The sequence below is a fragment of the Sprattus sprattus genome (genome assembly GCF_963457725.1).
Source record: "Sprattus sprattus genome assembly, chromosome: 8".
Lineage (NCBI taxonomy): Eukaryota > Metazoa > Chordata > Actinopteri > Clupeiformes > Clupeidae > Sprattus > Sprattus sprattus.
The window spans coordinates 4,404,342-4,414,825 of NC_137927.1; positions in this window are offsets into that span (position 1 = coordinate 4,404,342).

Below are 10,484 nucleotides of genomic sequence, written 5' to 3' on the forward strand. Positions count from 1 at the left end.
GAAAGACAAGCTACCCCATGACATTTTCGTGCGATGGAAATCGTTAGTTGGCTTTCCCTCTCCTCCACAACTTTTACTTACTTCCCTCTCACCAGCTGTCGCTACTGAAATGCAACAGGTGTCAGCAGACATACACCTTTCATGCTTTGTCTAATGTTACATATACACCTGAAAGGGCAAACTTATCTCTTTCATGGTAGGTATTTTTTGTGGGAGAAATAGTTGCAATCTACAACAAAATGATATGCTTATCTATAGGGGTGCACGATTCAGAAAATGTCACGATTCGATTCGATACCGATTTTTAGGCTCACGATTCGATTCAAAATCGATTTAGATTCAAAATCGATTTTCGATTTCAAAAAAGATTCTCGATTAAAAAAAATTGATTCACAGTATGTAAATGTTAGTGCTGTCTAACGATTAAAATATTTTAGATAGATTAATCGCAAATGAATTCATCGCAAATTTAATTTTTATGCTCTTATCATAGAAAAGTGGATTGGCTTGCTTTATCCAATGTTTTATTTTATTGAAAAATAGCAGTGCGGTACAAAATTTAATTATAAAGTGCACATTTCAGCCTATAGTGCAGTTAAACCATGGCTTAATATTTTCTTTTTTCAAGTTTGCTGTGAACATAGAAGTCAGGCCTCTTATTTAAAAAACAATGAACCGTAACAGTAAGGTTACCAATAAAAGGTAAGCCTACTACTTCTGTGCTTTCAGCCAGCTGCCTGTTGACATTTTCAGACAACAGTGAAGCTTGCTTCTTTTGCACAACACAACTTTTAAAGGTAAACTTTCTATTAAGAAGCTTTTTATCAACCATTTCGCCGTATTGCGCTCACCATCACTCAAACCGTAACGTTAGCCTACTACACAGTTTGCGAAGCCAAAAAGAACGTTAATCTTAAAAAAAAATAATAATAATAATAATTTTTTTTTTTTTTTTATAAATATGAATTCGATTTTTGGAATTCTATGAATCGATTCTGAATCGGGAGCACTTGAATCGCGATACGATTGTGAATCGATTTTTTTGCACGCCCCTACTTATCTTACACTATAGAAACTGTTAAGAAACGATTAAATTAAATGAATACGTTCTTATTTTCCTTGGTATTTTCGTCATATTCAGATTTGCAATGATTTCTGGGTAATTTTTGTAATCTCTATTTGATCATGTGACGAGACGATACGATATAGGCACAACATCTGAATGACTGACAGTGTTGTACAAGTCCACACCTTTCATGAAATAGTTAAAAGTTCATACAAGTAAACATGAACTATAGTAATTATTTCCCCCAACGGCAGCGTGTCTCGAAGTGTGGTGGAAGCCCAACTTGTGGGTCGCAGAGACGTGACAGGTGGAGCACAATGAGAAGAGATTCAGGAGATTTTCCCGTTGCAATGCCTTCCTTTATATACAGTAGCCTAACTAGAATATCGCACTAAACAACCACACTCAAACAAAAGGAATATTGTAGGCCTATTGTTAGAACAATAGCAGGGCAGAGCACACGGATAATCCATATTCATCATCTTGGCAAATTGAGATACTGCGGCTGGCGCGATTAAGCATTGAACATTCCATATTTGAAATATCTTTATAAGTAGGCTAGTGAAGTCAACCTGTTGATAGTATTCCCAACTAATTTGTCCTTTATTTTATCACCGTGTTTGAAAGGTATTGGTTAGGTAATAGCCGAGTGACAGCTGTTTTCTTTCTGATTTGACAGTAGCCTATAGGATATACTTGTGTGTTTTAAGCAAATAAAATGTGTAGCAATGTTTACGAAGGGGCAACTGCTATCGTTAATTATACAGTAAATACGTTGTGAAATGAAAGGAAAACACATCACAGCGAGTGCAGTGCATCACAGCGAGTGTGAGCGAGTGCATGTAGTAGCCTACATGTTGATGCCGGAGTTAAATAAAGGCAGGCTATTCATAAAATACGTCAATGTGTCAATAGTATGAACAGTTGAGACATTGACTCCGTGGGGCTCAGGTCGTTTGGACAAATATTTGAATTGCTGTCGCTCGTGCTGGTTCTCTGGCAGTAGGCTACTTATTTTCAAGGAAAGGATCTGCACCTTTGACAGTGGCTGTTGTTCATATATGGATATAAAGGTAATGAAACAGGAAACGCTAGGTCCAGAAATGTTAGTTTCCGGAGTTGATGTCGTATGGAAATGATGTCGTAGTGGGCCAATCACGGCCAAGGAGTATCCGTCGCCATGAGCGGACCGACAGAAATTTTTGCGGGGACACGGAGAGCTGTCCGACGGCTCTGGAGAGCACGGAGAGGGCGTTTCAGCTACCTGAGAAGGCGTTCCAGCTACCTGAAGGCGTTCCTATGTGTCGTACGGAGTACCATAAAAAAGCCTTTAGGACGCATAGCCGTCGGAGTAGTATGTAAGCCCGACCAGTACGTTCAAATTTGTATTACGATTATATTACACTACTGACCACACGTAACATTAAACGTTAGTGTCATTTGGTTAACGCAGTAATGTTGAAAGCTGGCTAATCGCTCGCTCCTAACATTAGTCACTCCAACTTCGTGGCGTTGGACGAGGCCAGCTGTGCTATTTCTCGTGAACCACAGGGCGCTTTGCAGCCAGTTGAACACTTTCACTATCTTCGCTTTTCTTCCTCTCCTCTCTTTTTGGGCATCCCGATTTATGTTTCTGTTTTTGCGATTGCTTCTCTAATAATAACCAGCTGGCTGCTGCTGCAGTCCGAGAGAATTAACGTTGCGCGCAAATTCTCAAAACAGGAGCGAACCAAGGACCAAACCATATTTTAAAGAAGGGGGTTATTGCTCGGAAAATAGAAAAAAATTGGCTTTGTTTTAACTTGATGCATTAGTATGCCTTGTATTAATATATTCCTTTGATGAATCATGTGCTTATGGAAGCAGGAACATGGCTTTTCTGTGTCTGTGTGTGTGTGTGTGTAACTTAGATTATAAGGTGCCACTTAGGCTGCATATGTGCAAGAGCATGTTTAGACCAGAGGTGATAAGAAGGGAACGGTGCCTCTTCTGACCTTGTGCAAAACCATCCTTGCAAGCTTCGGACGTCAGAGATCCACCACGTGGTTATCCCTGCTGAAAACTAAACTTCTGTCTAACCATGTGCAATGTGTTTATCCTCGCTTCACTTTCAGCCTTGCGCTTGGAGTGAGCCTGATTGCAATTGTTGTTGTTGTTTGTCTAATAAATATACTTATATGCAGCTTCTGGAGTCCTGAGGTAACTAGGGTGAATTTTCAGCTAACAATATGTATTAAGTAAAGGGGAAAAGGTAAGTGGAGAGCAAGGTGCTTGTCCTGCCGCCAGGTAAGCAGTTGCAGTGTGAGAGAGAGAGAGAGCAAAAGAGGGGTGTGGCCAGTTCTTGAAGGGAGCCGACAGCTGCAGGCAATTACCCATGATTGCAGGTGACAGCCAAGGCATCTGTAGGGAAGACAAACAGTGAACACATAACAACAACAACAACCAGGCCCGTAACAGATGTGCTCTCTGCTCTTCTCACAGGTAGAGGCAGGACCTCACAGCAGATCACTGGTTTTAAACACCTGTCAATCAGACAATAACACCACCTGTCAGAGAGAGAGAGAGAGAGAGAGAGGGATAGGAAGAGAGAGAGATTGCCTAGAGGTCTCACTTGTCCTCAAGTGACCTGGCCTGATTTACTGGTTTACTAGTCCAATTTGCCTCGCCCTGTCCCAATTGCTACACACACACACACACACCCAGGCAGACTGGCACACATGCACAGCTCCTCTCCCTCTGTGCCACACACACACACACACACACACACAGAGAGAGAGGAGCTGTGCATGTGTGTCTGTCTGGGTATGTCTGTGTCTGTGTGTGTTTGTGTGTGTGTGTGTGTGTGTGTGTGTGTGTGTGTGTGTGTGTGTGTGTGTGTGTGTGTGTGTGTGTGTGTGTGTGTGTGTGTGTGTGTGTGTGTGTGTGTGTGTGTGTGTGTGTGTGTGTGTGTGTGTGTGTGTGTGTGTGTGTGTGTGTGTGTGTGTGTGTGTGTGTGTGTGTGGTAATGTTCAGCTGCTCATGACATAACCTCTGCGGTGTTGACATCAGAGTTGCGATACCTCTGGGACCTCTGTGCTGTGGCGTCGTGGTGAGGCAATCTGGGAAATAATCCCATTCAGAGAGACGTTGCCTAGCAATGGCTTCTGTTTACTGGAAGCTGATGTAGATTCGATTCCTCTATCTGTATGACAAATGACATTCAAATCCAACAATCTACATGACAAATTATGAAAGTTCTTGAGATCAGTTTCATCTGTACTGACTAAATAAAAACCTCTTACTTGTGATGGTAATTTTGCACCATACAAAACAGAGACTTCAGTCAGGAAGGTTTTATTAGGCCTGATTGAGACACAGGAGTGAGGCAAGATTCACAAGAAGAGGCTCAACGCGTCCCCAGTGTCTGACTAGACAGAGAACAAACCTGACTTAAAGTATTCTATCAGTTGACAAGAGAGGGGATTTTATTCAGAGGGCTCCGATTACATAAGTTCATCTCTAACTATTCATGTGATATATGATGGAATCTAATGAGATCTTGAGTCAAACCTCTAAGAATGGACCGGAATTCGAAGTCAGGATTTTGGAGTTTATTTGTCAGCGTGGAGACCCCCTCTAAGCATGTTGCTCAGAGAATGGCCTACCTGACCGTAAGAAGGTGTTGGCACATTTCTACCAGTCCATCAGATGGGAGAATACAGGAGTGTAATAATGAAGCATTTGAGGGTGTGGTCTTAAGTTTATGGTGAGAAGGTGAGACACTGGGGAATTTCACCTACAGGGGAGCCGGTCCTCTGAGGCAGTGAAGGAGGGGGTTGTTCATAGCAGGAAGGAGGCCATTTGGGATCTGAGGAGTATGAGTTCAAATGTGTACAGGAGAACCAGAAGAAGAGCTAGTTGCTTTACTGAGACAAGGACGAAACATGGGCTACAGAGTGAGATGATGCTCAATAACGTAGGTAGTACAACAGGAAAAACAGCAATATTGAGTTATTTTGTGTACAACAGATACCAGGTGACACGTGATGTGCACTCAAGTGTCTGAAAGGCACTATGACCTGAGATACATACAGTTCCAAAACACCCCGTTCTCCTTATCACTTAGAACACAGACACACAGATGGAAAAGGCACATTCACACACATACGGTATAACACACAGATGGAAATGGCACATATCTGCTAAGCCCTAATTCTAATAAACATATGCAAACAATCATAAGACATTAATAATTGATATAGAAATCATAAGACATTAGTTCTTATAATCCCTCTCATTTGCAGGAGTGGTTCCAGGGATGTCTCTCATATGAAGTGAAGGGTATTGAGAGTTTGATCACTCTACTGTCATTCTATAGAGAGCATTGTACTGCAGTGTCACTCTTCCTGTTATGCTCTATTGCTTCAGTGAATGTTCATGCTTAACATAGAGGAAGGCCTCACAGAATTTCTTCATGAACACATCTAAAGCCATGCATCTGTCAATTATTTTACAAACACCTAAATGTTTTAAACACCGGACTGTGAAGCCACTTAATTTAGGGGATAGCTCTAGGCTACACCAGGTCAGGGCCAAACCTGTTGTAGTCAATTCTTATCATGAATGCTACAAGGAAACCATGAAATGCTAGTCAATAAAATAGACACCAACATGCATCTGATGTTCTGCTGCAGCACTGCCCCCTCAGATAGAATTCCCCCCTTCAGTTTAAAAAAGTCTTAAAGTGTAAAAATGTGATGAATTTGAATAAAATCAAGAAAATGTGTTATAATCAAGATATGAGTGGATAGAATTCAATACATTTACAAATGAAGCAAGGTTTTTCATAACTTTTGACTTTTATTTATTTGATATTCATTGAATTTCATTAGAAAATCAGGTCAGTTTACATAGCACACATGGGTGGATGGGGCACCAGCATTGTCCTCCTGAATCCTCCTCACGGTGGCTGCAGAGGCTGAGGCTCTTGGAACATGTTGTCTTCTCAGGATTTGAGGTTTCACCAGTATTCTTGCGTTTCTTTGGCACATTGGATACCAGGGACGTGTCAGCCGTGTACACAAACTTGGAAGAGTTAACAGGCCTGTTTTTTGTAGGCAGCAGTTGGGGTAGGAGCTCAGACCTGTTTTTACTTATCGTCCTCACCATGGGCAGCTTCCTCTTTAGGAGCTCCTTTCCCAGGTTGTACAATGTCAAAAAGTTGTCGCATGTGATGTTGTATCCACTGAGTCCCTGAGCCATGTCCAGGACAACTCTTATTCCTTGATTTTTCTCAGGGCGTCCTCATCAGGTTTCCCTATGTAGACTTGTAAGTTCCAAACATATGAAGAACTCGCATCACAGGCAGCCCAGATCTTTATACAATATTTTGCAGGTTAAGATATATTGCAGGTTATATACTGTCTATAGGGGCAGTGGCCCCTAAATGGCATCAGTGGCAGTGGGCAGAAACACTCTCACATACTCACTCACTCAGTCACACACACACACACACACACACACACACACACACACACACACACACACACACACACGTAGCCTATGGCAGGCCCACAAACACATACACACACACTTGCGTTCATTATTTAATTATTATGTGCGTGATTTTTACGCACTATCTGATAAAGTTAACGACAGTAAAAATCTCACCTTTCTGAGCAAATGATGTCCTCCTGAAAAAGTTATCAATAATTAAAAAATGTATACATATGAAGTGCAGTTTATGGCAGGGGGTAGTGATGGATAAAGTTTTCTTTAAAAAACAAGTTAAGGTTTTCATTCTCACTTCCCACCTTAAAACTATGAAATTAACTGAACTTTGAACTAGTTCAGAATTTAAATGGTGAACTATGAATGTGAACTATTCATGTTTAGTTGTATGAACTGCACTTTGAACTATTTCATGAGAGGTGTGAACTTGCACAACACTGTCTGATTCTGACAGTGACATTGCAATCAGCCAATTTGTTCTATTTCTACGAGGAGAGGATAGTCTATCAGAAACATCAGCTGCCTGTTCTGGATTTGTGTGATATTGGCTAACGCGCAACCTTAGGCAGAGTGATTCACATCACTTGGGATATTCTGTTCTCAAAACATGGTTTGCTGATGTTGAAAAATACACAATTGATAGGATTTAGCTCATCTTGTAGAGCCTTCACTTTGCTAATAATCTTGGTTTCTTGCAGGCTATAATTTGCATCATAGGCCAATAGGTTATGAAAGAAATGTTTGTTGTATGGTATGCAAGAAATATGATGTCTGGCCAGGGGCGGTTTTAGCAAATTGTTGGCCCTGGGCAAAGAACAATGTTGAAAGATTTGTTTTTGGCCTTTAATGGATAGAGTAGTGCAGAGTTGGACAGGAAATGATAGGGAGAAGAGGTGGGGAGTGGACAGGAGAAATGGCATCGGGTCGGCCAAATCTGAATCCGTGACCTCCTTGAGCTTCAAGCCCGAATGTGGTCGAGGCTACTGTGTGAGCTACAGGTCCTGTTTTAACCATTTAAATTCTCTCTCTATCTGTTAATTTGTCACACCATAATAATGGCTCTTCACTAATCACTGCATCACCACCATTGATGTTACTCACATTGTTGACATCACTGCTGTCGTTATCAGCCAGCTGTGCTTGAGCTGTGTTCATGACCATGGCAGTATCATGCGCGTCGTCAGTGTGGGTGTCAGTGTCCCGGATATGGGCAGCTTTGGTACATGATGGCTCACCGACTGTAGAAGCAAAGCAGGCAGAGCTAATTGGTGCTACTAAAAGCTGTTTGTCTGCTGCTGCTGCTAAACTTGGCTCAGCAGCACATTATCAGATGAACTCGAAACATTATCAGATATTTCTTCCACTTCCACGGACTAATTCCTTGATTGGAAATTGTATGCTACAGTACCTTAGGTAATTTCTCCCTGAACCTCTCATCCTCCTCTTTCCTCTTTCTTTTCTCACTGCCACTTAGAAATCGTTTCACGCTTAACTTTGCAACCACACACGTCAGCATGCGAAAAATTGTCCATGACAGAAAAGTCACGTGACCTGGAATAATTTGTTCCATGATGGAATTAAGATACATTTTAGGCTGATACTGAAAATAAAATAATGTTTTTTTCATGCTTATTATGAATTGTCATTGTTTTGCAATGACAAGTGATTTATTTTAATTAGAAAAAAACAAAAAAAACGGAAATACGACGAGGCCCCCCTGTTGGCCGAGGCCCTGGGCAACTGCCCGGTTTGCCCGTTGGGACTCACCGCCCCTGAGTCTGGCTAGCTAACAGTAAAATGCATTTCTGTGGTCCTTTCTATCTCATAATGATTGAAACGTGTGTGTATATTAAGCAATAAGGCCCAAGAGGCCGTGGTTTGCGCTGATTTTAGAACAGGTAAGGCGAGTTGTTAGGCACGACGCGAAGCGGAGTGCCGTTAAACCCCCTTACCTGTTCTAAAATCAGCGCAAACCACGGACTCGCGGGGCTTATTGCTTTTCTAAAACTGTTACTACAAATATTTGATATGGTTTCATAAATAAAGACAATTCAATTTAAGACACAATAGTTTAATGATAAACCGTCATTCTTCCGCCACTAAAAATGATAGTTCCTAATTAAATCGTTGCCACGCAACCCTTGAAGCAACGCAACAGCCAGATGGAACACTGGGTATAAAATGCGCTATCCACACGTTTCCACCGCCCCATGGTGCTTTGCGCGAATAGTGGGCTTCACTTCCGGTTGCTACGAGACCGATGTAAACAATCGCCGTTTGTCATTCATTCATTTATTCAACAATGTGGGAACACAACCTTAACGAGTTAAAAAACGGCAATATAAAAATACCGTTTTTCCCCCGCAGTAACTAGATGGGAAAACGACGTAAAAAAAAAAAATGGCCTAGGTTAACATACAGCAGCATCGTACTTTGTTGAGTCTGTGTCTTGCGATGGTAAGGCAATGATGAACCTGAAAAGCTCCGAAGCTTACCAATATTTAACACAGCGAGAAAGTCGGGCGAGTGTGGCTAAATGAAATCACAGAAGACCTAGTCTTTTTGAAAGCTGAAAAAGAGTCTGAGTGTTAAAGCAACCCATCATAAGGCTTGGGTATTAGACTAATACCGGGACCGTCCTGATTTTGAGTTGCGTGTCCCGAGGCCCGGAAAAAACCTGTTGGGAGGCTAACATTTCCCGGTTTACGCCAACCACTGTGAAATTGTGCCGGTTGTCAGCGATTACATAGCCAATCCCAATGTGATCTTATTATAGCCAATCAACTAAACCCATGCAGAAATACTAATAAAGCGTCCAGCGTATGATTTGAACAATGTGTGTTTGTGTGTCAGTCAATCGTAGCGGTCTGCGTCTGCATAACCTGTGCAACCAGCGTTACAATGTATTTGTTTTGCCTAGTAACGTCTCTTCCTTCAACGACAGCCAGGATTATAGCCATGGAGTTAAGCTCAAAGTAAATGATGCAGGGAGTGAAATTGTAAATACAGGTTGTTACAGATTATTAGTATCAAAGACAGGAGTGATACAGACAGCATCACATGGGTGTGGGTGAACGCTGTACCATTTCGGGCACGAACACTCTAATTTCTTTTTTGGCTTGTGGTCAAAACACTCCAATTTCAACCAACTGTTTAGTTTCGTACTGTTATAAGTACATCCGCGAACGGCACACGTTGTTCCCGAACTTTTTAAAGCCATAATATATACCAGACACAGCTGCGATGTGATGAGCCTCCACCTCTACCGTACTCTACCGGAAGTATGGCCCACTCACGTTGCCCCAGTAACCACCCCAGGAAACTTGTGGATATGAATGCCTCGCCATTCGCTGCGCAGTAATATGGAATGTAATCAGGTCAAATTGTAAGGTTATGCTGGGTTTTACAACGGCTTTTAGCCAATCACAATCAAGGATTTGAACAATCAGTTTTAGAACAAGCTATAAGCTATTCTCACTTGCTATTTTAGTTTAGTTTCAGGTCTTTAGTTCTTAAGTTCCATGTCTAGGGTTGCTAAGCAGGCCCATTTGGCAGATTTTGATGACATCAAATCAGAATAATTGAATAGCACAACTGTGTTTGTGAATTGCAACTGAACTGCAGCCAACACTATGGCATATGGGTAGGATTTGGACATTATCTATTCATGCTGAATGTAGTGGCCCACCCTATATAGTCAACTCTCCACTGATGGTAATTTTGTACCACAGATGAATATGGAGACTCAGTCAGATAAAGGTAGAAAAATCAATAACAAGGTTTTATTTACAATGACGCGCATTAAGGGAGAGAGAGAGCACAGCTTACATACAATAGGTCACAGGAGAATCAGCAGGCTACTATCATCAATTGTTATCCTGGCAATTCATGATAGATGTCTAAAGACGCAGATGCAAGGAGTCCTATC